At 42.9% G+C, this 25,937-nt stretch overlaps 1 long non-coding RNA gene across 6 annotated transcripts; it reads left to right on the top strand.

The window, feature by feature from the left end:
- Window positions 1-1,301: 1,301 nt before the first annotated feature.
- Window positions 1,302-4,988, top strand: LOC108539525 (uncharacterized). Of its 6 annotated transcripts, none has more exons than XR_001888406.1 (4): window positions 1,302-1,888; window positions 2,896-2,947; window positions 4,214-4,296; window positions 4,677-4,988. It is a non-coding gene; the product is annotated as an uncharacterized LOC108539525 (long non-coding RNA). The 6 variants fall into 6 exon arrangements; XR_014485112.1 differs by lacking the exon at window positions 4,214-4,296 and having other exon boundaries at window positions 1,303-1,568; window positions 1,661-1,888; XR_001888408.1 differs by having other exon boundaries at window positions 1,309-2,099.
- The last annotated feature ends 20,949 nt before the right edge of the window (window positions 4,989-25,937 follow it).

The following is a 25,937-nucleotide window of genomic DNA, read 5'->3' as shown; positions in this document are numbered from 1 at the left end:
TATTTCTCCTTCACCAGTGGAGGCTTTTCTTCTCCCAGAAAGAATCCAGAAGAGTTCAGACAAGTGTCAGGTCCTCCAGAACCGGAAAGCAACGTGTAGGGTTTGTTGTAAAGGGCTTTTAAATAGGGTTGGGGAGATCCAGGTAGATCAGAATCTTGACTCTGCACTGACTGTGTGAACTCAAGACAGAAATTCACCTTTCAAAACCTCTGTTCCCCAGTCTATGCAGTAAGAAGTTTAGATTGGTTGATTTACAGGGAGATTTTGAGCAGGCATGATTCAGTTCCCTGAAGAGCTGTGGGACAGGACTGCACTAAGAGGTCCTATAGATTGGATTCTTCAGTTCCTCTCCTTCCGCTGGAGAATAGAGGAATCTGCTTTCGCTGCACACTAAGAGATTTACCTGGAGAATAAATGGAAAGCAGGCCAGGATCCCGGGTGAAATGTGGCACATTTGAGGAGACTTCAATTCCCTTGCCCTCCAGGTGTGCACTTGGAAGGGGAACGAGGGAGGGGGAAGCCGGCAAGGTGGGTGGAGAGATAGGGGAGGGGCAAGAGGCGGACCCCAAGTTGCTCATGGGAAGGGGGTGGGGTAAAATAATCAAGTTTATAGACCGCTCTCTTTAAAGTTACTAATAAGCTTGCCTTATCTTTCCTTAACTTCTCCTCACAGTGTGGTCTTTTCCCCACCCCCAGACGTGAACGGGAAGCAGGTCACAAAGCCTTTCGGATTATAAAAGAAACACTTGCTTCTCACAAGGAGAGCAGCAGACTCACTGTACTAAATGCCAGGATAAGCCTCTGGCTGGCCTTGACTGTGATCCTCCGGCCTCTTTCTACAGCGCTGCCTGGATCGACTGGCCTCTCTCTGCTGGATTCCCAAAGTGCATTGTGTAGAGATAGCAACTCAGGTCAGGCTAAAAGCTGAAGCGCGCGCGCGCGCACACACACACACACACACACACACAGCCTCCTTGGCACAAGATAAAATCTTAGTGCATTCCCCTCTCCCCGATTAGGTCTCTGGGAGGCCGAAGTGTTCAGGTGCAAGGTTCAGATAACCCGCAGTGTCTCTCCAACTCTAGGATGACAAAGACCTCATTTCCCTTTTCTGGTGTTCACGAAACAATGAGAAAGTACGGGTAGCCTGCAGAAAGACCTCTCCATTCGTGGCCCCCCAGGGGTGTGGGTTCTGAGAGGTGGGACCAGCTGCCAGGCCCTTTCTCCATTGGTTGAGCCCAGCAGGTAACCTGAAGCTTTGCTGAGAGGTGCATAAATAAAGAGTGAAACTAGTACCACCTCCTTGAAATGGGCTGAGTCCCTCTTGCTCACCCTTGACTTGGAAAAACCAGTTTCTCTTTTATTGTCTGTTACTAATCTCTGTTCTAAAAACTCAGCTCAATTCTCAACCATACTCCAAACTCTGTCCTTTCCAGCTACCTTTACTCCCTCTCCTTCAATTCCACTTTCCTCTGCTTTCATTTTTTTTTTTCAAAGGGTCTCACTTTGTCACCCAGGCTGGAGTGCAGTGGTGCAATCTTGGGCTCACTGCAGCGTCAACCTCCCAGGTTCAAGCGATTCTCCTGCCTCAGCCCCTCAAGTAGCTGGGACTACAGGCGCACACCACCACGCCTGACTAATTTTTTGTATTTTTTTGTAGAAGCAGGGTTTCACCATGTTGCCTAGACTGCTCTTGAATTCCTGAGCTTAAGCAATCCACCTGCCTCGGCCTCCCAAAGTGTTGGGATTACAGGCATGAGCCACTGCATCCAGCCTCATGTTCTTTTTCATTAAAGAGAGAAATCAACTATTCAGGACCGGCCCCCACCTTTCCTCAGGAGTCATTTCTGTTCTGCACAGGCCTGCTGAACTGGGTGCTTTATATAGGGTAAGTGTTTCTCGTTTTTTGTTCCCTGTCCTCAAGCCTTAAGGGCAAAAGAAACATCCAAGACTTGAAATTTCTTTTCTTCTTCTCATCTGCATGGCTCTAGCCATCTCTTTGCTCTGCATTATCTTATGACAAAAAAAAAAATTCTTATTTTGAAGCAAACTCAAAGCTGGGTCCTGATATCTCAAGGCACACGTACTCGTACTTAAAGGTGAGTCTGAAATCTGTTGATTTGGGGAGCTTTGGAAAAACAAAGCTGAGTGGCTAGATCAGGGGGCTCATTGGGCAGGAAGAGGAGACTGGAAAATGCCATATTCACTGCAAGTCAATTATCAACTTCCTCCAAGGCTAAAATAGCTGAACCTGCTGTATTTTAAACCAATCCTCAGCCACTTTTGTGTTTTCTCAAGGATTTCCAGGGATCCCAGGCAGTAAATCCTGCTGATAATGGGAATTGGTGTGATAAGGTGGGTGCTGAGCAGTTTAAGCACCAAGATTGTAGCTCTGTCTGGTTTTGTGGAGATTTACTCAACTAGAAGAACAGAGATTTGGCTGGTTTTTCAGTCCTGGGATGCAGGGTGCAGCTGCACTGGAAAATTTAGGACCTGATTTCATTCTTTGAGTCTCATGTTCAAGTTGGTTTTAATGTTGTGAAGACACTTGGGACATAATCCTGGGGGGAAGAGAGTGGTCACTGGATAAACGTACCCTATAGCGAGCCCATGTATGGTTTGTTCTCTGATCATGCATGTGCTTGGCTATAGACCCATGTAACCATGGTGAAGGCCACTGGGGGATTTAGTTGGCGAAGGCATAGTGGCCAGAAGAATCTTGAACCCGGAGTCTAGAGCAGGTCAAGTCTCCTGATATAGGTTCTGACTCAAGGATTTTTGTCTCTGCCTGTAGCAGCTACAGGTCTACAGCTGGAGAGTGGAGAGTGATAAGGGAATAACTCACTTTTTCAGGGCTCTCTGACATTAATGCCACCTCCCATTTGCTTTTTGCAGACATTGTCATCTCTCAAGTACCCATCTTGGAGGGTACGGACCCCACATGAGGGTGAGGCTCTCTGCACACTCCAGAGTGAGGATTTGAATAATCTAGTGGACTGTACGTGTTGGGAAGGGAAGAGCGGGGTACAGAGGTTCTGGAGGGAAAAGAATTGACTGACCCTTTTGCTCTCGGAGTTAAGCAGAAATCTAAAGAGAAAGCAAAGAATCTTGCCTTCCCGGCATCATTTCCTCCCAGCATCCTGGGTCATCATTCATTTATCACAGCCAACAGACTGGCCTCTTTCTTCCCTTTGACTGGGAATGGGTCAAAGGCAGTGCAGGAGGAGTATCTAGTCCAGATAATTCACAAGCAGGGTGCATTTTCCGTTCATTATTGAGAACTGTGAGTGTTTATCAAGAAGGCAGAGTGGGAGAAGATGAACCAGTCTTCTTCCCCTCAGTACCCAGATCTCTGCCTCCCAGCAAGTCCCGTGATCACCCTGGCAAAGAGTCTTTACATTCAGACCAAGGAGAGTGTGACTCCTTCTCAGCACTAGCTAGAAACCTCAAGCCCTTGCTTAAGGGCCTTTTTCAGAGAGACCCAATGCCCAGAAGGCTAGATACATGGGGAGGAGCCACATACGAGATACTGCCTCCCTGATTCGGGTCAGAACAAGCCCCAGGAAGAAAGTATTTCAAACAACAAGGTACATCTGCCCCAACACATCCAGCCTGCATGTTGGTGCTGAGAACAGCCTTTTATGCGGCTTGCACTGAGCTATGGGCATGTCTGAACACAACAAGGAAGAGGCCAGGGCAGCAACTGCACGCAATGGGCTGATGGGCATTTCTTTTAAGAGAGGACAGAAAACTCTTAGATACTTTGCATCCTTCCTATTTGACTCAGTCTATGAAAGCTAGGTTAGCTTTCTTTCTTCCTCCCTAAATCCTCCATCCTCATGCCCAACAAAGGAATAGTTGAATCATTTTCCAGGCACATCTGGAGGAGGATGTGGGACCATTGCAGGCTGTTCTTCCTAGATAAGTCTCTAGGATTGAGAACAAGGAGTCTTACCCTCCTCTGTCCACCCACCCCCATGAATGGGCCTAGCTCCAGCTGGGAGTTGTGGTTTTTCCTGAGTTCCTCACCTACCTCTTCGGGATTTCACACTGGCAAATGGGGCTGCAAAGTGCTCTTCGTGCTCTTTGGACAGTACCTTGTGGAGAGGAATGCCCATGTCCCTGCATTCCATGGCCTTGGTAAGCAAGCTCAGAGTAGCTGAATTTTTCTAAAGCAATTGCAGAACACCTGCCTTTTCTCTGTTTCCTCTAGAAAGGACCAACCACACCGAGCTCAGTTATGGCACACACAGTGGGACCTAGACAAAGGGAGAGGGTGACCAGCATCCCAACTAGGTAAACACAGAGGAGTTCCACATGGACTTATCTGGGTGGCTGCTTTGAAAATTAGAAACAGTCAAGAGTCCCTGGCCCCACAGACTCATCTCCCCAACTCAGCACTGTCTATCTGTGCAGCAGGTGCAAGGACGTGTTGATGAACTAGCTCTCTGCAGCCTCCTTGGAGAATGTGATCCTTGGGGAGGGGTAGGAGTATTCAGGTCCTCGACATCTCCCAAGTGTGTGATTCCAGGACGCCAAAGGCCTTTGGCCAGGTAATGCAGTGTCCACAGGCTGGGGTTGACATGTGTCCCCTCCCTCTGAGAAAAAGATCCTCAGGCAATCCATGTGCTTCTCTTGTCCTTCATTCCACCGGAGTCTGTCTCATACCCAACCAGATTTCAGTGGAGTGAAGTTCAGGAGGCATGGAGCTGACGACGATGAGGCCTTGGCAGTCAAAGCAGCAGCAGCAGCAGAAGCAGCAGCAGCAAGAGTAACTCTGACTTAGGAAGAGAGACAGCCAGAGAGAAGTGTGATCAATGAAGGAGACATCTGGAGTGCACGTGCTTCTTCAGAGGGACTGGTGATGGGCAGATTGGAGAAAGCACCACAGATGGGAACCACTTAATCTTTCTTTTCTAACACTGATGCTATGAAAATTTGCATTTTCTGTAACTTGTAAAAATTAAAAATTGCTTGTCTACTGAAAAGCCTCTCTGCCTCTATGTTTTATACCTTCGGATGCCACATACCGTCGGATGCCAACTCCCGGCCTTCTAAGCCACCTCCTCTTTAGGCTAAAACTGAGACATGAGCTTGAAGAATTGACACTGGCTTCCTCTCTCTTGGGGGTCCCCAGGCAGGTGACTGGGACACTATTTGCAATCAGCAAGGAACCCTGCTGCCCTTAGACTCCCCACAGAGGGAGCAGAACCTGCAGAATGGGGTAAAAAAAAAAAACGGTATTAAAGATTTTTTAAACCCATTTATACTGTAATAAAATAAATGTAAATAAGATTTAAGTGAAGGCAGATTGCAGATATTTCCGATGCTATACAAGATACATCTCATAGTATGGGTGTAAATTCTGCAAAGGTTAATGCAGTTAAACATATTTGACACATAAAAATGTCAGATCCAACATTAATCATTCACCAATTGTAATTGCCTTTCTATGGGTCTCTTCTCCCCAAGACATATGCTTAAAACACCAGGCTTAGTAGAAATCTGGGAGGAAAAAAACAAATAATACCTCTCAGCTGTCAGGGTCTATGATTTGCTTTGATAGATTTAGCACTGATTTCATTCTCTTTACAATTCAGTGTGATTATGCGTGTGTGTGCGTGTGTGTGTGTGTTACTCCATGTTTCTCCTTTAAGGAAGGAGAAGGTATGGAACAAGAGAAAGTTCGTAAGTCCAAAGGAAGTCCAACCCAGTTAGGAAGGGAATGCCATCCACAAGTTTTTATAACTGGCCCCTCCCTTAAGAAAAGGGGTCTCCTTTAAGGAGCCAGTCTGGCTAAATCCGCAGACCTGAACAAAGCCTGGCCCTGACAAGTCTTCAGAAAAACCGGTTTCCACCTCCAGAATGTGCCCCAGGCAGCAAAATACAATACAACGGCTCTCCTTGGCTTTTCTTTTTTTCCTTTTTTTTTTTCTTTTTTTTTTTGAGACAGAGTCTCTCTGTGTCGCCCAGGCTGGAGTGCAGTGGTGAGGTCTTGGCTCACTGCAAGTTCCGCCTCCCGGGGTCAAGTGATTCTCCTGCCTCAACCTCCCAAGTAGCTGGGACTACAGGTGCCCACCACCACGCCTGGCTAATATTTTGTGTTTTTAGTAGAGACGGGGTTTCACCATGTTAGCTAGGAAGGTTTCGATCTCCTGACCTCATGATCCGCCCGCCTCGGCCTCCCAAAGTGCTGGGATTACAGGCGTGAGAGCCACCGCGCCCGGCAGCTGAGTGGTGTTTTTCTTAGGAGCTCACTCTAAAGGAGATTCCAGCTTTGCAGATGGATACCTGTCACTTGAATGACCAGGCCCTGTCCCCCAGCCAGTGACCTCTGAGGGGGATGGGTCTCTTCACCTTCCTCCAACCCTTCCTTGACCTGAGGGTCCCAGATTGCCAGCAGGAACTAAAAGGAATAAACCTTTCTCGAAAATATTTTCCTGTGTCAAGTTAATACAGATTTAAAACCTAGTTTCTGTTACCCCCACGCCGTCATTCCAAGACCCACACGCAACAAAGGACGAAGAAGCCAAGCCACAGGCGTTTTTTAAAACATGTTTACTCATAAAATTACGTAGTAAATCCAACTGTGGGGTGCTGTTTGTCCAGCAGACTCCTAGTTAACCAGCAAACACCTCCCATTCAAGGATCTGAAGCAAGCCCAAAGATCAGAACAAAAAGCACACGACAGGCACGATGTGGCATTTTTATTTGCAGCTTGGTTTGAGTCCTATGACCTGGAATCTTTTTAAAGGAGGTAAGTGCTTGTGTATTTATGTGCCACCTGGCCCAGGTGGAGGCAGGAACCAAAATGGCCAACAATGGTGACCAGAGGATAGATTATCAAACACTAGCCAGGGCACAATGCTGTGACTACAAAAGGTTCTACCTGATGTGCTGCTGGGTCCCCCCAAAGTCCCATGCAAATGCTATCTTCACAAGACAGGCACAGGGCTTGGTGTTTGTGGCACCGAGGTCTGAACTGCCCACTTCCTCCCACCAATGCAGCACAGATTGCGTATTCCCTCTTGCAGAAAAAGAAAGCCCCAAGCCTGGCCTGGAGCAGCTTGCCAGGGAAGCCAGTGTGTGCCGAGAGCTGGAGCGAGCTGCTCATCCATCTTCTGTGTCCAACCCCCACTCTTTTATGTCTCATGTCTTCATTGCAAAGCATGGCTTGCCAAAAAAACAACACAGAGAAAATGGTTTCATCAAAATTCCCTTGCAACAACAACAACAACAACAACAACAACAAAATAATATTACCCTGCTTTCATTATTCACGATCTTTTATTGAGGCAAAAGACAAATATCATTGAGCCAAACCTGAATAAACAAATATATACAAACCCTGGTAATTTAATATTTTGTGCTAATGGTATACACTGTAGATACAACACAAGAGGAGTAAATTACAATCCTATCAATAATACATCACATCCGGGCTCCAGTTTCTCAGTACACGAGAAAATGTGTATTGGCAAAGGCTCTCCGAATATTAAAAGCCATGCATATAATGAGGCAGTGGGTACAGAAGCTAGAAACTCCCACAGGACTGTGTTCTGGTCTTTGTTATCAAGGCCCTTCAGGAGGAAATAGGCCACATCAAAGCTCCAAAAACTGTTGCTAAATGCAGACATCCCATTCACATTCTCAGCCCATCTCTGGGTGAAGCTTCAATCACAGAATAACCTATAATCAGGGCACCAGTTTGCAGACCACTTGGAGCACTGCCCTGATTTGGACACCTCAGGTCTATGGTAGATGCCCAGGTTCTGCTGGGGTGACCTGTGGTGATGGACAAGGGACTCCAGAGAGTCCCAGTACAGCTGGCAATATCTGAGAGATCATGTGGCTTCAGAGCAGCCTCCCCAACTTGTATGTGATCCTCCAAAAGAAAAGAGGGAGAAAAAAAGGCAGTACTGATGACAGGCAAGGAGCCAACGACCTGCAAAGGAAGAGAGATTTACTCTGAAATTTTAAATGCCCCAGTTACCAAATTTTTGTCAGTGGTTCCAAATTTTCTTACTCCCCACTGCAAGAGAAGCAAATGACAGTCTTACCTAAGAGCAAAGAGGAAATATTTCGACCATAGTACCACTAATAATCTGGACAAATAAGGTTAATGTGGGCAAGACGGCTAGTTGGTGCCACAGTTACACACTGGTACTCCCTTGATTCAGGGGATATTTGAGCCAACTTACAAGGCAGAAGGGTCAGTCTCTTTCTTGTCTCTTTTTCAGTCAGCACCTAGGAGAAAAAGGAGAGGCTGAGGAGGGAAGGGAGGCTGTCAGGGTATCTCAGGCAAAAGGAACAGGAGGCAGACAGCAGCCCCAGCCTCAAGCTGGGAGATGAAAAGCCCTGGCCAGACACCAGTTCATTAGTGGAAATAAAAGCTTCCTAAATTGCAGGGAACTGGCTGGGCTTTCTGGAGAGACACCTACACATCAAAGAAAACTAATGTGAAAAATTCTCTTTGTCTGGAGACAAGAAACAGCATCTGGGAGTCTTATCATATCCTCCCTACCTCCTCCCCACCATCTCTCCACCATCCTCCTTCAAATCCTTGGTCCCTTTGGAGGGGTGAAAATGGCCATTTTTCCTGCTGCCTGTCAGATAGCAGGGACCGGTGGGACACCTGGTGGGCAGTGGGGGAATTACAGCCACACTGGCCCTCAACATCATCAACCAGGTCTAGGGAGACCTGTGTATTCTGAGATCACGGAAAACAAGAAGGCAAGCATCTTTTTCTAGGTGAAGTGATATTGAAGTGGACTTTAAATGTAGAAGCAATTGACTTAAATTTCTGCTATTTTCAATTGTGTTTGGGAAAAGATGGGTGGCTCAGAATAAATATGAATAAATAGAATCCATAGATAAACACACACACACTATAATGCTTAATGCAACTCCCACATTCTTTAAACTTTACTTAAAGTCACATTGAAGATAGATACTGTCCCAGTGGACTCACCAAGCCAAACAGCTGGAAGAAGTTCCCCGAAGATAATCCGTAGATGAGAAACTCTCACCAAGGATAATGGAACATTGACTGCTCAAGGCGAATACTGAGGAATTTCTTATTTGCACCCAATAGGTTGCCAAGAGCAGCCCAAAGCTTCTGAGTCAACATGTGAAGTGGTTAAGAGGGGTCAAATTAGATATGGTGCCAATTTGATATGGCTGTGGGACTTTGGGCCAGCCACTTAACCTCTCTAAGACCCAATTTCCTTATCTGTCAAATAGAAATAATGATAATAATGGCAAGTACTTACTAAGAGCCAGACACTGCATGCTTTGTGTATATTAAATCATTTAATGTCCCCAGCCATTTTAAGGTATGACTGATATTTCTGTTTTACAGATGAGAGAGGGTAAGGGACCAGCCCAAGGTCACACAGCCTGCGAGTAGCCGAAGATCCAACCTAGGGCTCCCCGACTCTGGAGTTCACACTTAGAGGTACTACTCTATCCTATCTCTTAATGATAGTGTGAGAATCAGATAAGATAATGCATGCAAAGGTGATAGCAAGTGCCTAGGCCTAGTAAATTTCATGCACTCAAAAATATTACTGATGATGGTAATCTCAGTATCAAGTAAAAGTATCTTTGAGAAGTTTATCTAGTGCCCACTCAGCTGGAATAAGTAAGCACAGGCACACCTTTGGCTGCCAGAAATCCAGCATTAAACTTACTGTGCAATTTGGTCACACCTTTAGGTCAACCTTAACTTTTATCTTTCTTTCTTAACTTTCTTTTAGGAGAGTTTTCATTGCTTTGTTTAGCTTTACATTTAGTATATGTATCATACTGTAGGGAGCCTTGAGAGTTTTCTTTTTCAAAATTGTCATGAGATCAATGACAAAGATACAACAATTTTTCCAGAGTAAGTACCATTTCAAATTTTACTTTATTTTCTGAAGGCAAGTGAAAAGTACTGGTGAGAAAGAAGCTGGTGAAGAGCTAATAATAATAAAAAAAAAAAAAAAAAAAAAAAAAAAAAAAAACTTGTTCAAGCAATTCTCCTGCCTCAGCCTCCCAAGTAGCTGGGACTACAGGCATGCACCATCACACCCGGCTAATTTTTGTATTTTTAGTAGAGACGGGGTTTGGCTGTGTTGGCCAGGCTGGTCTTGGACTCCTGATCTCAGGTGATCTGCCTGCCTTGGCCCGCCAAAGTGCTGGGATTACAGATGTGAGTCACTGTGCCCGGCCAAAAAAAAAGTTTTGAGCACACAAGAAAGTAGAACAATCAATAGAAATCAAACAAGAAATAGCAAACTAGTGATCAGGGAGGAGGATGCAATCCTGTTGCTGTGGCATGGGCACTGAGCTTAGCAATGGAGAAGCAGCTTCTTGCTGAAGCCCCATCCCGCTGGTTCCATCAAAGAAATTTCCAAAGTTGAGGCAGCTCTGACACCAGGAGTGTCATCCCCAGGCTGCAGCTCACTCCCCAAGACCTTTCAGAGATGAGACTGGGGACCATTATGTCACCTGGACCCCTTGGACACCTGGCTTAATATTACCACTCCCTCCTGTAAGTATCCAGCTAATTTTAGAGTATGAAGTTTGTGGCTGGAGAACACTCACCTGGCAAAGTTGCCAGCATAAGGGAGGTTCTCACCTGAAAATGGACAAAAGCAGGCCAAAGGAGAAACTAAGACTTTTACAGAATGAGTTCCTTTTGTCTCATTACCTCACCCTGTGACCATCTGCCTTTTAAGAAGGAAGAAAGCCTTGAACAAAGAAAGTGTCCCTTTTAATAACAGAACCATATCAATTACATTTCATTACTACACCATTATGGCACGTTGCATTATAATCCAACTGTTAATGGCCTCACCTCAGAAGCCCACATCACTCCACTTTGCCCTCCTGAACGCCTGACTTTTAGCTGAGTCAATTTGTCTACTGCAATTAGATCCAGGCTCCCTCCTTCCTGAGTCAAGTCCTTGCCAGCAATGGCAGCAACTTTCCCATGCCCCTCCATGGGAGCTCTATTAAATATTTCCTGCCACTCAGAGCTAATTTTGAAAGTTGCTATGGATTCATGAATCAATGATGCTTTTTTTTGTTTTAACTTTAATGTGTATACAATTTACCTGAGAATCTTGTAAAAATGGAGATTCTGATTCAGCACATGTGGGGTGGGGCCTTAGACTCAGCACTTATCACCAGCTCCCAAGTGATGTTACTGTGGTGCCTGGATCACATGGTGAATAGCAAAGACCTAGGGGGCTCAAGATTCAAAATCCCGTTCTCCTACACTATTCCTCTCAGTTTAGCAGGAGACTCAGACTCAGGTCTCATCTTGGTGTCTCTCCTTTTCCTTTGGCTTCTCTTTCAAGTCATTGTTATCTTAGCCAATCTGGGGAGACAGGAGAGGCCCAGAGAAGGCCACAGGAGGGTATACTTGGCTTGTCACAGCAGCAGAGGCTCTGACAAATGATGAAGAAGATGGGGCCTTTTCTGAATGTGAAAATGGCCTGAGTGATCCCTATTCAGGAAACACCAGTGGTTTAGAATAGTAAAAGTGCCCCCAACACCTAATACGTGAGATAGATTACTGAGAAATGAAAGGTTTGTGACCCAGAAACTGAGAGAAAGCAACTTCAAGTAGTTTGACAAGTGACCACTCATCTGGAGCAAGTAACCATGAGTATATTTTGGCTGCCAGGAAATCCAGACCTAAAGTTAGTGGGCAATTTTCAAGAATTAAGAAGAAAGGAGTGAAGTAATTTACCAAAAGTCAAGATTCTGGGCCAGGCCTTAAACTGACCCAGTTCTTCTGCCTCTTAGTCTAGTGTTGTTTCTAACAAGCCACTTTATTGCTGTGCTGAGAAGCTACTTCTCTCTCATTAAATTTACTATGTGGATTTATCATCACTCTAAAACTCAGTGCTTCCATTCTTTTTATTTTTTTTTTATTTTGAGAATGGAATCTGTAGAGCTGATAAAATTTAAAATTAAGTATTCAATATAGATATGTTTTAAAAGAATATTTATAATGTTTAACTACTTTTCTTTTCCAGTGTTTACTGGAGAAATGAAACCATCAATAAATGAACATGCCAAGCAGTGATGTTGGATCAGAAAGTTAGTGACTGGGTGGGAAGAACTTAAGCTGAAGCAGGTTAGATTTGGGTTCAATTCCAGTGTCTGTGGCCTTCAGCAAAACATTAAATCTGTGCTTCAGTTTGTAAAATGTTACAAGGCAAAACAAAGTCCCTACCTCTCAAAGTCATTTTAGGTACGAAAAGTACTTCATGAATGATAAATATGAAAACAATTATTTTTATGCATCTCAATTGTAGTAGGATACTGAAGAGGATCAGAACATGCCATCTCAAATATACCAACTTGGCAAGAGAATTATTTTGACTTGAAGGCAAGTGAGAAGAAGAAGACATAGGAAAAGTTATTTTTCCCTCCCCTTAACTGCCTAATAACAACATAAATTTTTTGTTTATAAAGGTAACATAAATTTCCATTTGTAAGGGTGCCTCCCTGTGTTGTACCAGAAAGATAACCATTCTAGAGGCAACACTTATTACCTGAGATGACTTATCTGTATAACAGACCTCATTACACAGCTTTTAATTACCATACATTTTCTAATCATCTTCCCACAGCTTACCCCCACCACAGGAGCCCAAACTCCTTTTCCCTTGTCTAGCTTTTTCTCCACACTTTATCACCCTTTGTCAAGATAGTATATAAGTTCCAAATTCTAAACTTCTTTCACATTTCTTTACGAACTTCTGTGCATATCTACTCAATTAAATCTGTTTTCTTCTTCTGTTAATCTGCTATTTATTAGTTTGATTTGTGAGCCCCAGTCACTGAACCTAAAAGGGTAGAGGATTATTTTCCCCCTACTAAACAGAGAAAAGACAAGACAGCAGGACAAGGAGGGCTGAGGCAAGGCTGTGAGGTCATAGCCATAAGGAAATTACAAAATACAGAAGGACTAGATCTTAACAAAGTAAAGGTCTAAAATAAAATGTTCAGGCTGAGCACAGTGACTCATGCCTGTAATCCCAGCACTTTGGGAGGCTGAGGCAGGCGGATTACCTGAGGTCAAGAGTTCAAGACCAGCCAGGTCAACATGGTGAAACTCTGTCTCTACTAAAAATACAAAAATTATCTGGGCATGGTGGTGCATGCCTGTAGTCCCAGCTACTCAGGTGGTTGAGGCAGGAAAACCACTTGAATCAGGGAGGTGGAGGTTGCAGTGAGCTGAGATCACACCATTGCACTCCAGCCTCAGGGACAGAGCGAGACTCTGCCTCAAAAGAAAAAGAAAATGTTCAGTTAAGCATCTGTGGATTTAACACCAAAGGGCAAGAAAAAAAAAGTTATTCAGGGGTCCAAATGGATTTTGAAGGTGTAGGTAGGAAGAAGACATGCTATGGCCAAAAGTGAAAACAATATAGTGTTTCAACAGACTAAAGACACACAGTGTAAGAGTTCAGAAGGTGCATTTCCCAGAATCAAGGTCAGGTAATGAATCAGAAAGCCAGGCCTGTTGGTGGAAAAGACAGGCACCCACTACCACAAACAAGCAACAGGAGGCTGAGAGTTGACCTTGCTAGAGGCAAGCATCTGGACCAGTCGAGAGTTCCTCAGTTCTTCCTATCAGGGCATGGGCAGCTCAAAGCTTGCAGATAAGGGGAGGGAAGTAACTGTTTTTGAATGGGTTGTAAGGAGAGTAATTGGGCAGCAATTGACAACAGATTCTGATACAGCACCATTAGTCTATTCCTGACCCACATTCAATTTGTCAAAAAATGCTTTTTAAAATTGAGTCTTTATTGAGAAGACATGCACCTAACTCTCATTTTAACAGGCAACATAGCTGCATGCAAAATAAGAGGTTAGATAGTATCTGTTTTATACCATCACTCTGTATGTAGAAGCAAAGATCTTATTTTGCATTCATATTCTATGTTCTGGATAAACTGTGAGGTCTCTCTGCCAGATTTTTATGGATAATTAGAAGGTTGCAAAAAGCAGATGTTATGAAACTATCTGTGACTAGTCCTTAATGGTGGATGACAAGAACTCGGTACCATTTCTTAATTACATGAGACATAGTAAGAGGTGTAAAACAGAGGGAGAACTGTCAAAGCCTGACAAGATATCAAACAGTTAATCACCCACATTGAACCTGAACATTTTTTTACCATGTAATTCAAAACGCGGATCCCACCTCCCTATAGCTAAAAAAATTACAGCTGTAAGTTGTGTGTGCTACTGTGTTGCTTCATTTCAGGTTTTAAGAATTGATATAAGAGCTTCTCCATAAAATAGGTGGCTTTTCTCTTGAAAACTAATCAAATAAGAAAATTTGCATCTTGTGAAATATAGAGACAATATTGCTATATCAGATTCTACTTAGTGGCATGAAAGGAAGCTACAGTATTTTGGAAAACTGGTTCTTGTCTCATGAAGACAATGACCACAACTAATATTTTTTGACGTCTTGCCCTGTGCCAGAGGATATATAAGCTCTTCACTATTCATTATCTCATGCAATCCTCACAGCTCTAAGAAGTAGGTGGGCACTTCAATTAGCCCTATTTTACAGAAAAGGAAACTAATAGGCAGGGAGCAGTGGCTCATGCCTGTAATCCCAGCACTTTGGGAGGCTGAGGCTGGTGGATCACTCGAGTCCAGGAGTTCAACACCAGCCTGACCAACATGACAAAATTCCATATCTACTAAAAATATTAAAATTGCCCAGGCATAGTAGTGTGCACCTGTAGTCCCAGCTACTTGGGAGGCTGAGGCAGGAGAATCACCTGAACCTGAGAGGCGGAGGTTGCAGTGAGCCGGGATCTTGCCACTGCATTCCAGCCTAGATGACAGAGCAAGACTCTGGCAAAATAAATAAATAAATAAATAACAAAGAAAGGAAAGGAAACTAATAATAACAACAGTAACAACACAAACTCAATAGCTACTACTACTGGCAGTTATTAAGTTATTAAGTACTGGCAGTATCCACACATTGTACTGTTGCCATAATTATTTTTATTTTTATTTAACAGAAGAGGAAACTAAGGTACCAAGAGATTGAAAAATTAGGCCACCTGATTTTAAGTGGCAGTGTCAGATTTCCAAATCTAGTCTGTCTCTACACATAGTACATTTAACCCTTGGTCTACACTGCCTCTGTTTGCCTGGTGACTATAATGGGCTGAATTCTGTTCCCCCAAAAATCATATGTTGATGTCCTGACTCACATATGTTGATGTGATTGTGTTTGGAGATAGGACTTTTAAAGAGGTAATTAAGTTTAAATTGGGTTATATGACTGGGTTCTAATCCACTGTGACTGGTGTCCTTATAAGAATAAAAGATTTGTGGTTCATGTCTGTAATCCCAGCACTTTGGGATGCCGAGGCAGGCGGATCACCTGAGGTCAGGAGTTTGAGACCAGCCTGGCTAACATAGAGAAATCACGACTCTACTAAAAATACACAAATTAGCGGGGTGTGATGGTGTGTGCCTACAATCCCAGTTACTCGGAGGTTGAAGAAAGAGAATCACTTGAGTCCAGGAGGCAGAGGTTGCAATGAGCTGAGATCATGCCACTGCCCTCCCGCCTGTGCAACAGAGTGAGACCCCATCTCAAAAACAAAAGAAAAAGAAAAATGATTAGGACTCAGATACACACAGAGGAACCCATGTGAAGACAGTTGTCTAAAGTCACGGAGAGAGGCCTCAGATGTTATCATCCCTGACAACCTTGATCTTAGACCTGTAGCTTCCAGGACTATGAGAAAATCGATTTCTGTTATACAAGTCACCCAGTCTATGGCAATTTGTTATGGCAGCTCTAGCAAATGAACACAGTGGCCCTGTTTAAGTCCCCTAACTTCTGTATGTCTCAGTCCCTTGAGCTGGAAGAAGTCTAGGGCTCTTCCCAAGTAAAGCATCCCATGCTTGCCATGCTTTAGTATCTTCACCCTCCTGGACAACCAGCAGGGGCTTCTTCCTGGGGCTTCAGAACTGACAATTTTCCTCATGCTTCAGCCTCTCCCACTCTTCCCACCATTGCTGCTGGTAATGTGGAAGGTTCACGTAAGAAATAGAGGGGCGTATCCCCAGAGCAAACAGGAGGTGAGAGCCAGATGATGTAAGCTCAGTGGGAACCTCTGGGGCGGAGCTTCTCCGCCTACTTCTAAAACACCCGCCCAACTATTCAACCATTATTTATAAATTTACTTATATGAATACAATTATTTATAAATGTGTATTTGTCATTATTTATAAATTACTCATGATATACTAAGCACTATACTGATTGCTAAGACACAATGCCAAAAACAAAACAGAAACAGGTCCCTACCCTCCTTGAGGATACAATACAAGGGGGAAGAAGATATGAGTCAAATAATGGCACTATGTTTCAAAATGCAATTTAAAACAAAAACAGATACTCTGATGTGAAGGTAGGGAGCCCTTTAGACTTTTTATGGAGACTTTTGTTCTTGAATCAAAAGTGAGGCAAAAGTGCAAGTACTCCAGGAAGGGACAGTATACTGACTTAAAGTCACACCAAGCTATAAATGACTAAATCAGTCCTTTTCCTAGAACTAAGCTTTCTGAGGAGAATGAAATAGCAGAGATAATGGAGTGCGGAAAGTGGGAAAAGAACATAGAAAAGAAATGGTAAAGAACTGAAGATAACTGTTTGCCGTTTTGCAACTTTGCCTGGAGCCAACCCAGGCTCTGTTCTGCACTCCTGTTACAGTGAGTCTATTAGTGTTTACTCAGGTCCTACTGAGAAAAGAAGAGAAAAAGAGAGCATCACGCTCCACAGGAAGGTAGAAAAATTACTTGTAAATGAAAAAGAATCTTCTCTGCAATGTCAGGAACTTTCTATTAAATTGAATAAGCAGGTACACACCCAAGAATAATTAGACAATGATGACAACTCTGTTCAGACTGCCTGTCCTTGTTTTCCCAGCAGTAAAATCCAAATGCATTTCATTCTGCAACAAACACGGATTGAGAGGCCACAATGAGTCAGGCATGGTGTTAGGTACCAGGGCTGGAAAGAGGAAAATGGCATGGTCGTGTCCTCAGCATTTAGGAGTTCACTGTGGAGGAAGAAATTCAGACTCATAAACAGTCACTGCACTGTAATGCAACGAACACAATGCCAGAGGGTACAGAACACCAGAGGATGGGGATGGGGGACCCACATTTTAAAGTTGGATCAGAATGGATAAAGATCAATCAGGGAAGCTTCCTTGGTGATGGTCCTTTGAGCAAGGCCTGAAACCACAGGGTAAACTAGATCATAATTATAACATGGGAAGAAATTATTTGCTATTGACTGTTACAGGCAGCAAGGAATGTGGACTGTGGAGAGAAGGGCAACCCAATTATGGTAATAATAGTGGTGGAATTCGCAAGATAGGTATTTGCAGTAGATTATCCCAGCAAGCAGAGTATGAGACAGAGATGTCATTTAAAGATTTCTCAAGATTCAAACCAATAGAAGAGAGGAAGAAAACAGGTTTGGGCAGAATGAGAAGTTGAGATATGATGTGGGTCTAATGACAGCTTCAGCAGATTCACAGAAAGTTCTGGAGCTCAAATGTCCCTTCAGAATTATCCTGCATTGGAGGTGAATGGGCTGAGCTGTTATATCCCCATGATGAGAAGTCATTGCATGTGGGCGGCCCCTGGAAGAAGGCATGACCTCAACTGAGGCTGTTTTCTCAGGTTGAGACAATCCCCCTCAAAGTGCTGATGACTGCCAGCAGCACCCACCACAGCAGCTGGGGTAATTAATTCTTCATTCCCAAAAGGGGATCTGAGCAACATATCACAGCCATGCCACAGTGCACTTCTTATACCATTTGGATTCACTTCTTCACCAAAGTCTTAGGAGCAGTTCCTCCAGCATTCTTGTAAACCCCTTGTTGGGGAGGGAAGATGAAGTTCAGTGGGATGACCTGCAGTCCCGACCATGGCAATTGGCTTTGGAGCTACAACTGACATTCTCACCATCCTCTGTTATCCATCATAGATCCCCTTACTGTCAGCTAGTACCCCTGCTGCTCTTGCTGTCCTATTGGTGGCATGAGCTAGACCCTAAAAGGATCTGAATTCCTGGTTACCATGCCCTCCTCAGGCTAAGATTGCTGCACATCCTTCTAAAATTGGTCAAGAGAGTCTCAAAAGATGCCCAAGTGGATCATTTGAGTACCAAACCTAATTCTTTCTGCTCCTAGCAGCCCTACCTCTTCCTGCTTACCAGCCAACTAGTGACTCCTTTTCTTGCCTGCTGGTTCCTGGGCACAATGAGTCTGAAGTGCCAAAACAGTAATAGTTTATAATTCAGCCAGACTCCTGCTGTGTCCCTTGGCAGCAGTATTTTTTCCTTTAGAAAATGGAGGCCGGGCACGATGGCTCATACCTGTAATCCCAGGACTTTAGGAGGCCAAGGCCAGCGGATCACGAGGTCAGGATATCAAGACCATCCTGGTCAACATGGTGAAATCCCATCTCTGCTGAAAATACAAAAACTAGCTGGGCATAGTGGCGTGTGCCTGAGACAGGAGAATCGCTTGAACCTGGGAGGTGGAGGTTGCAGTGAGCCAAGATCGCACCACTGCACTCCAGTCTGGCAAAACAGCGAGACTTCATCTCAAAAAAGAAAGAAAGAAAGTGGAACTTTTATATATGCAGAGCCCTGAGTTGTGGGGATGAGAAGCCCATGTTCCCCAAGTGACTCACTAGGAGTGGGGCTCTGGTTTCTACCATTTGGTTTCCATACTTATGAATCCTACCTATTAGGTGCATAGCACTGTATAAATTTTTTTTATTTAAGGTATATGCTGTTTCCTGAAAGATAGTGCCACATCCCCTGAGATGGCACTACTGTGTGCCTTGAGTAGGTTATTGCATCACTCTATCAGGCCAGCACTTTTAGGTGGTGTATTATGTGATATGATCAGCAGATTCCCCGTCAAGTGCTCACTAGCTCAACTCTTTGGCAGTAAAGCATGTCCCATGTACTGATGCCATGTTATGTGAAATCCTGTGCCAATGGATTAGATACTCTACAAGCCTCCAGTACTGATGCTGGCTGTGATCCTGTTGGCATGACAGGCAAATCCATATCTGGAATATGAGTATATTCATGTCAAGGTAAAGTGTTGCCTCCTGTTCACAACAACAAAGACATGGAATCAACCTAAATGCCCACCAGTGATAGAACTAGATAAAGAAAATGTGCATATGCACTGTGGAATACTATGCAGTCATAAAAGGAACTGAGATCTTGTCCTTTGCAGGGNCAGATTCCCCGTCAAGTGCTCACTAGCTCAACTCTTTGGCAGTAAAGCATGTCCCATGTACTGATGCCATGTTATGTGAAATCCTGTGCCAATGGATTAGATACTCTACAAGCCTCCAGTACTGATGCTGGCTGTGATCCTGTTGGCATGACAGGCAAATCCATATCTGGAATATGAGTATATTCATGTCAAGGTAAAGTGTTGCCTCCTGTTCACAACAACAAAGACATGGAATCAACCTAAATGCCCACCAGTGATAGAACTAGATAAAGAAAATGTGCATATGCACTGTGGAATACTATGCAGTCATAAAAGGAACTGAGATCTTGTCCTTTGCAGGGACATGGATGGAGCTGGAAGCCTTTATCCTTGCTTGGCAGACTAACACAGGAACAGAAAACCAAACACTGCATGTTCTCACTTATAAGTGGGAGCTGAATGATGAGAACACATGGACACATGGCGGGGAACAACACACACTGGGGTCTGTCGGAGGTGGGTGGGGAGGAAGAGAGCATCAGGAAGAATAGCTAGTGAATGCTGGACTTAATACCTAAGTGATGGGATGATATGTGCAGCCAACCACCATGGCACACATTTACCTGTGTAACAAACCTGCACATCCTGCACGTGTAACCCAGAACTTAAAATAGAATTTGAAGGAAAAATAAATAAATAAAGTGGTGCCTCTTCCAAAGTAGAAGAGATCTGATATAGTCAACTTGCCACAAAGTGGCCAGTTGTTCTCCTTGAGGGATGGTGTTGAATCTGTTGTTCTCTGTTGCTAGCAGGTTGGTCATTAGACAGTGACAGTAGATAAATCAGCCTTGGGTGTTCATGCTGCTGTGCTCATGGGCAGCCTCCAACCCTGCCAGCATGACTCATATTCATTGGTCCATTGTGCAGACACAGGAGTGGCCAATAATAGATCCTTCGAGCATACGTGGTTCCTTAATATCTGTTCTGTGGTAGAATGTGCCCCAATAGGCATAAAAAATGTGATATGAAAATCTTCACTCTTTAGACCTGCTTCCATATGTCTATCTTCATGCCCCAGCCCATACCTTCTTGTCCCAATCTTCCAATCCTTTTTTTTTTCCTTTTTCTTTTTTCTTGTTTTTTTTTGTTTTTGTTTTTGTTTTTTGTTTTTTGTTTTTTGTTTTTTTGAGACAGGGTCTTGCTCTGTCACCCAGATTGGAGTACAGTGGCACAATCTCAGCTCACTGCAACCTCCATCTCCCGGGTTCAAGCAATTCTCCTGTCTCAGCCTCCCTAGTAGCTGGCATTACAGGTGCTGCCACCATGCCTAGCTAATTTTTGTATTTTTAGTAGAGACAGGGATTCACCATGTTGTCCAGGCTGGTCTCGAACTCCCGACCTCTGGTGATCCTCCCACCTCGGCCTCCCAAAGTGCTGGGATTACAGGCGAGAGCCATTGCGCCCAGCCCCAATCTTTTTATATCCAAACTCCTACTTAGCCAGCCTACCCACTCCCCATAACTCATGAGTCCATATATATTCTAACTTTGGAACACTTGTTTTTACATGCAAAATGGATGACTAGGTGGGCTTCCTCAGCTCTTCCCGCTGTGAAGATTTTCTCACATTTCAATCTCACCCTGAGTGGAGCTATAGTTCAGCTACCAAATATACCCACAACCAAGTCAACCCATCTATGAATCACAATCAGGTTTTTTTCTTCCTTCATCAACAGGTCATAAGGAATAACACGTGTAGCCGCATATGTGAGCTGAGGAAAAGGTTCTGGTGTAATTGTGGCAGAGGTCATGAGACCTGGGCCACCTGATAGTGCAGCTTGCTTATGCCTTTTGGTCCTGTCTGTGTACAGATCTAGATACATCACTTCCATCATGACAAAGCTAGGCCCTCCTGACATTATGACTTGATGGTTCTGAACAAACTTAGCTCATGATGGCCAATCCCAAATGCATGGTAACTTAATATCTGATGATCAAGCATACCAGCCCTATGGGGAGCAGCAACACTTTATGAGCTGTTTTTCAAATGGTATGTAATTCTGTGTTATAGATAACACAGCCTTGTCCAAGAATTCCAGGTTATCTATGTGGTGATTCTCTCATTGAACTAATTCCTTTCCTTTCCCTCCCTTCCTTCCTTCCTTCCTCCCTCCCTCTCTCCCGCCTTCCTTCCTTCCTTCCTTCCTTCCTTCCTTCCTTCCTTCCTTCCTTCCTTCCTTCCTGATAGATAATATTTGTACATATTCATGTGGTAGATGTGATATTTTGATACATGCATATAATGTGTAATGATCAAATCAGGTTATTTAGGGTATCCTGATTTAGTATTTAGGATTACCTTGAACATTTATCATTTCTTTGTGTTGGAGAAATTTCAAATCTCTTCTGTTTTGAAATACACAATACGTCATTAACTATAGTCAGTCTACTATGCTATGGAACACTAGAACTTATTCCTTCTATCTAATTAATGTTTGTACCCATTAACTAACGTTTCTTCATCCCTACACACTCCCTCCCCCACACCACACACACACACCCTTCTCATTCTCTGGTAACTGTCATTTAACTCTTTACCTCCTTGAACTCAACATTCTTAGTTCCCACATACAAGGGAGAATATGCAATATTTGCTTTTCTGTGTCTGGTTTAGTTCACTTTACATAATGACCTCCAGTTCCATCCATGTTTCTGTAAATGACAGGATTTTATTTTTTTACGGTTCAGTAGTATTTCATTGTGTATATATACCAAATGTATTTATTCATTCATCCATTGATGGACGCTTAGGTTGATTTCATATCATAGCTATTGTGTATAGTGCTACAATGAATATGGGGGTTCAGGTATCCCCTTGACATATTGATTTATTTTCCTTTGGATAAATGCCTAGTAGGAGGATTGCTGGATCATATGATGGTTCTATATTTAGTATTTTGAGAATCCTCCATACTGCTTTTCATAATATCTGTACTAATTTACATTCCCATAAACAGTGCACAAGAACTCCTTTATGTCTGCATTCTCAACACCATTTGTTATTTTTAGTCTTTTTCATAATCACTCATGATACAAGATATCTCATTGCGGTTTTGATTTGCATTTCCCTCATGATTAGTGATGTTGGGCACTTTTTTCATATACCTGTTGGCCATCTGTATGTCTTCTATTGAGAAATGTCTATTCAGATCCTTTGCCCTCTTTTTAATGGGATTATTTTGATTTTTTGCTGTTGAGTTGTTTGAGTTTCTTGTAGTCTGGCTATTAGTCCCTTGCCAGATGAAGGGTCTGCAAATATTTTCTCTGATTCAACAGGTTATCTCTTCACTTTGTTCATTGTTTTTGTTTTGTTTTGTTTTGCTGTGCAGAGGCTTTTTAGTTTAATATAGTTCCGTTTGTCTACTTTTGCTTTCGTTGCTTGTGCTTTTGGGGTCTTACTCAAAAAATCTTTGCCTAGACCAATGTACTAGAGTGTTCACCCTACGTTTTATTCTAGTAGTGTTATGGTTTTGGCCCTTACATTTAAATCTTTAATACATTTTGAGTTGATTATCAACTCAAATAGGGGTCTGGTTTCATTCTTCTGCAGATGCATATTCAGTTTTTCCAGCACCACTTATTGAAGAGGACATCCTTTCAACAATGTATATTCTTAGTGTCTTTGTCAAAAATCAATTGGCTGTAGATACATATATGTATTTATGGGTTCTCTATTCTGTTCCATTGGTCTATGTGTCTGTTTTTTATACCAGTACTATGCTGATTTGGTTACTATAGCTTTGTGGTATATTTCGAAGTCAGGTAGCATTGTGCCTACAGCTTTGTTCTTTTTGCTTAGGATTGCTTTGGCTACCTGGGCTCTTCTGTGGTTCCATATGAATTTTAGGGTTGTTTTATTCTATTTCTGTGAAGAATTTCCTGGCTGTTTTTACAGGGATTGCATTGAATCTATAGATTGCTTTGGATAATATGGTCATTTTAATTATATTAATCTTCCCAATCCATGAGCAAGGGTTGTCTTTCCATTTGTTTGTGCCCTCTCCAATTTCTTTCATCAATGTCTTGTAGTTTTCTTTGCAGAGGTCTTTCACCTCCTTGGTTAAATTTATTTTTAGGTATTTTAAAAGAGCTACTGTTAATGAAATTGTCTTCTTGATTTATTTTTCAGCTAGTTCATTAATGGTGTATAGAAACCCTACTAATTTTTGTAAGTTGATTTTGTATCCTGCAACTTTACTGGATTTGTCAGTTCTAAGAAGTTTTCAGTGGGGTGTTCTGGCTTTTCTATATATAAGATTGTGTCATCTGCAAAAAGAGACTATTTGTCTTCCTCTTTTCCAATTTGGATGCCTTTTATTTCTTTTTCTTGCCTGATTGCTTAAGCTAGGACTTCCAATACTATCTTGAATTCTCACTGGACTTTCTAAAGACTCTACAGTACATCTTTTCCCACCAATGGCACCTATAGTAGAATCAGGTCTGCAAGATTGAATAGACCAAAAAACAGGACCAGCCTGAATCCACTGGAAAATTCTTTCCTGCTCTTAGTTCACTCAAAACTTACAGCCTTTCCTGTCACCTGGTATCTGGGCTATACAATATCTCAAAGTGTGAAATACCTTCCGCCAGAATTCAAATAGATATTCTGTGTTTTTCTTCATGATGGGAAGTGTAAAACATAATAAATTGCCTTTTATCTTGAAGAGGGTATCCCAGCAAACTCTAATCTTAGATCCCTAAAAATTTTACTCATCTAAAGAGCACCTAAATCTTCATAGAGTTTATCCACTACCCTCTGGAGTGCATGTGTCTTACCAAAGCCTCCAACGCTCATCCACTCTGATTAGCAGGATGCCATCAATATAGGGGATCAGTGTGATTTATTTGGGATGTCAAAACAATCAAGGTCTCTTTAAACTATATTATGACCAAGGATGGAAGAGGATGGGACAAAACTGTAGATATATATCAATACCCATTCAAGAGAAAATGAATTGTTTTTGATTATCTTCTTTTTTTTTTTTTTTTTGTAAAGGTGGAAAAGAACACATTCTGCAGTCAATATCTGCACATAGTGTGCCCAAAGACATTTTAATCTGCTACAGCAAAAGGCATTTACAATTGGATCTACTACTTGCTTGAATTTTTGATAATTCATTGTTATCCTACAGAATCCATCTGTTTTTACAAAGGCCAGATTTGTGAAGTAAATGGAGATAATGATGAAACTATCACCCGTAAATCCTTTAGTTCTTTAAGACCAGCACTAATTTCTGTTATTTCCACTGGGATGTCATATTTACTGTGATTTATTGTCTTCGCCTGGAGTGGGAGTGGTGGCAGATTCAGATGCCTTCACTTGGTGTTCCCCTACTGCAATAACTCTTAGCCCTCAGGCCAATGACCAAGGGATGTGCCAACTACCAAGTGTGTCTATTCCTGTTATACATGCAGGGATCAGAGAAAGTGCCATTTGGTGTGTCTGAAGACCTATTTGACCCATTACGAGCCAGGCCTGGTCCCAAACTCCATTTATTACCTAGCCTCCATACACTCCTTCTATATCTGTGAGGCATGGTGACTTTCTCAGTTTTCAAGTACAAGAGCTACTCAGGTCTTCTGCCCAAGAGTTCTTAAACTGTTTAAGTATTTCTCTTTCCCCATTGGAGCAAATTGCTGCAATCCCTGTGGGGAAAGACTGGTAGACTCAATAATGTGTACACTGTGGTATTCCCAGGATTCCTCCTGGGAATCTAGTCTCCCCTTCAGTCAATGGATTTCAGACCTAACAAATGAAATCTGAAGAACTGAGCAAGGAATCATGATATTTTCTTGGAGTTACTGCTATCTGCCTCCTAATCATTCATCCCTATTTTTGTTGTTGTTGTACAGATTAGGCATGACTCATATTAGCTGCCTGTATATTTTGCCCTTAGGAGGTGCTGTATTCTATTAACATCTCCATAACTCTCTGCAGACCAGGAACCCTTGGATTCCATTGTAACTTTGTTGCACCAACCTGGAATCTGACTGTTAGGTACTACCACCTGGCTGCGATTTTCTCAGGGTATTATCATCGCCATTGACATTAATGAGCCCATTTCTATAGCAGTATCTCCTACAGCCAGCCCTGATCTACAGAGGAAACCATCAGTGACCTTAGTAATCCTGGTGTCTCTCTCAACATTGCATTTCTTATCATTACCTCTGAAACTTTCCATGGAACATAGTCATCTGGTACATTTTCCAGACTTACATATTATATCCATTATAACATGCCCACTTCTCTGAGCCTTTTAATTCCTTCTTGCACCACCTGCCACGGAAATTTTGGCATTTCTACCTAACTTAGTGTACCCTCTTCCCGAGAAGAAATTTCCTTTCCTGCCTTGCTCTTCAATTTTTGTTTATTCATTAAATACTTACTGAGTTCTTAATATGTGCCAGGCACTGTGCTAGGTGTTTCAGGTTCAAAGAATAGGGCCCAGTACCTACTGTCAACAGCTTACCAGCTAGTTGAAGATGTGTGTACTTAATCTAGATAAGATACATTTAATGTGTCACTTAACAACAAGAACATATTCTGAGAAATGCATCTTTAGGCCATTTTGTCATTATG

The sequence above is a fragment of the Rhinopithecus bieti genome, unplaced genomic scaffold (assembly GCF_001698545.2).
Source record: "Rhinopithecus bieti isolate Rb0 unplaced genomic scaffold, ASM169854v2 scaffold_15813, whole genome shotgun sequence".
Classification (NCBI taxonomy): domain Eukaryota; kingdom Metazoa; phylum Chordata; class Mammalia; order Primates; family Cercopithecidae; genus Rhinopithecus; species Rhinopithecus bieti.
This window is presented reverse-complemented; position numbering and strand designations above follow the sequence as displayed.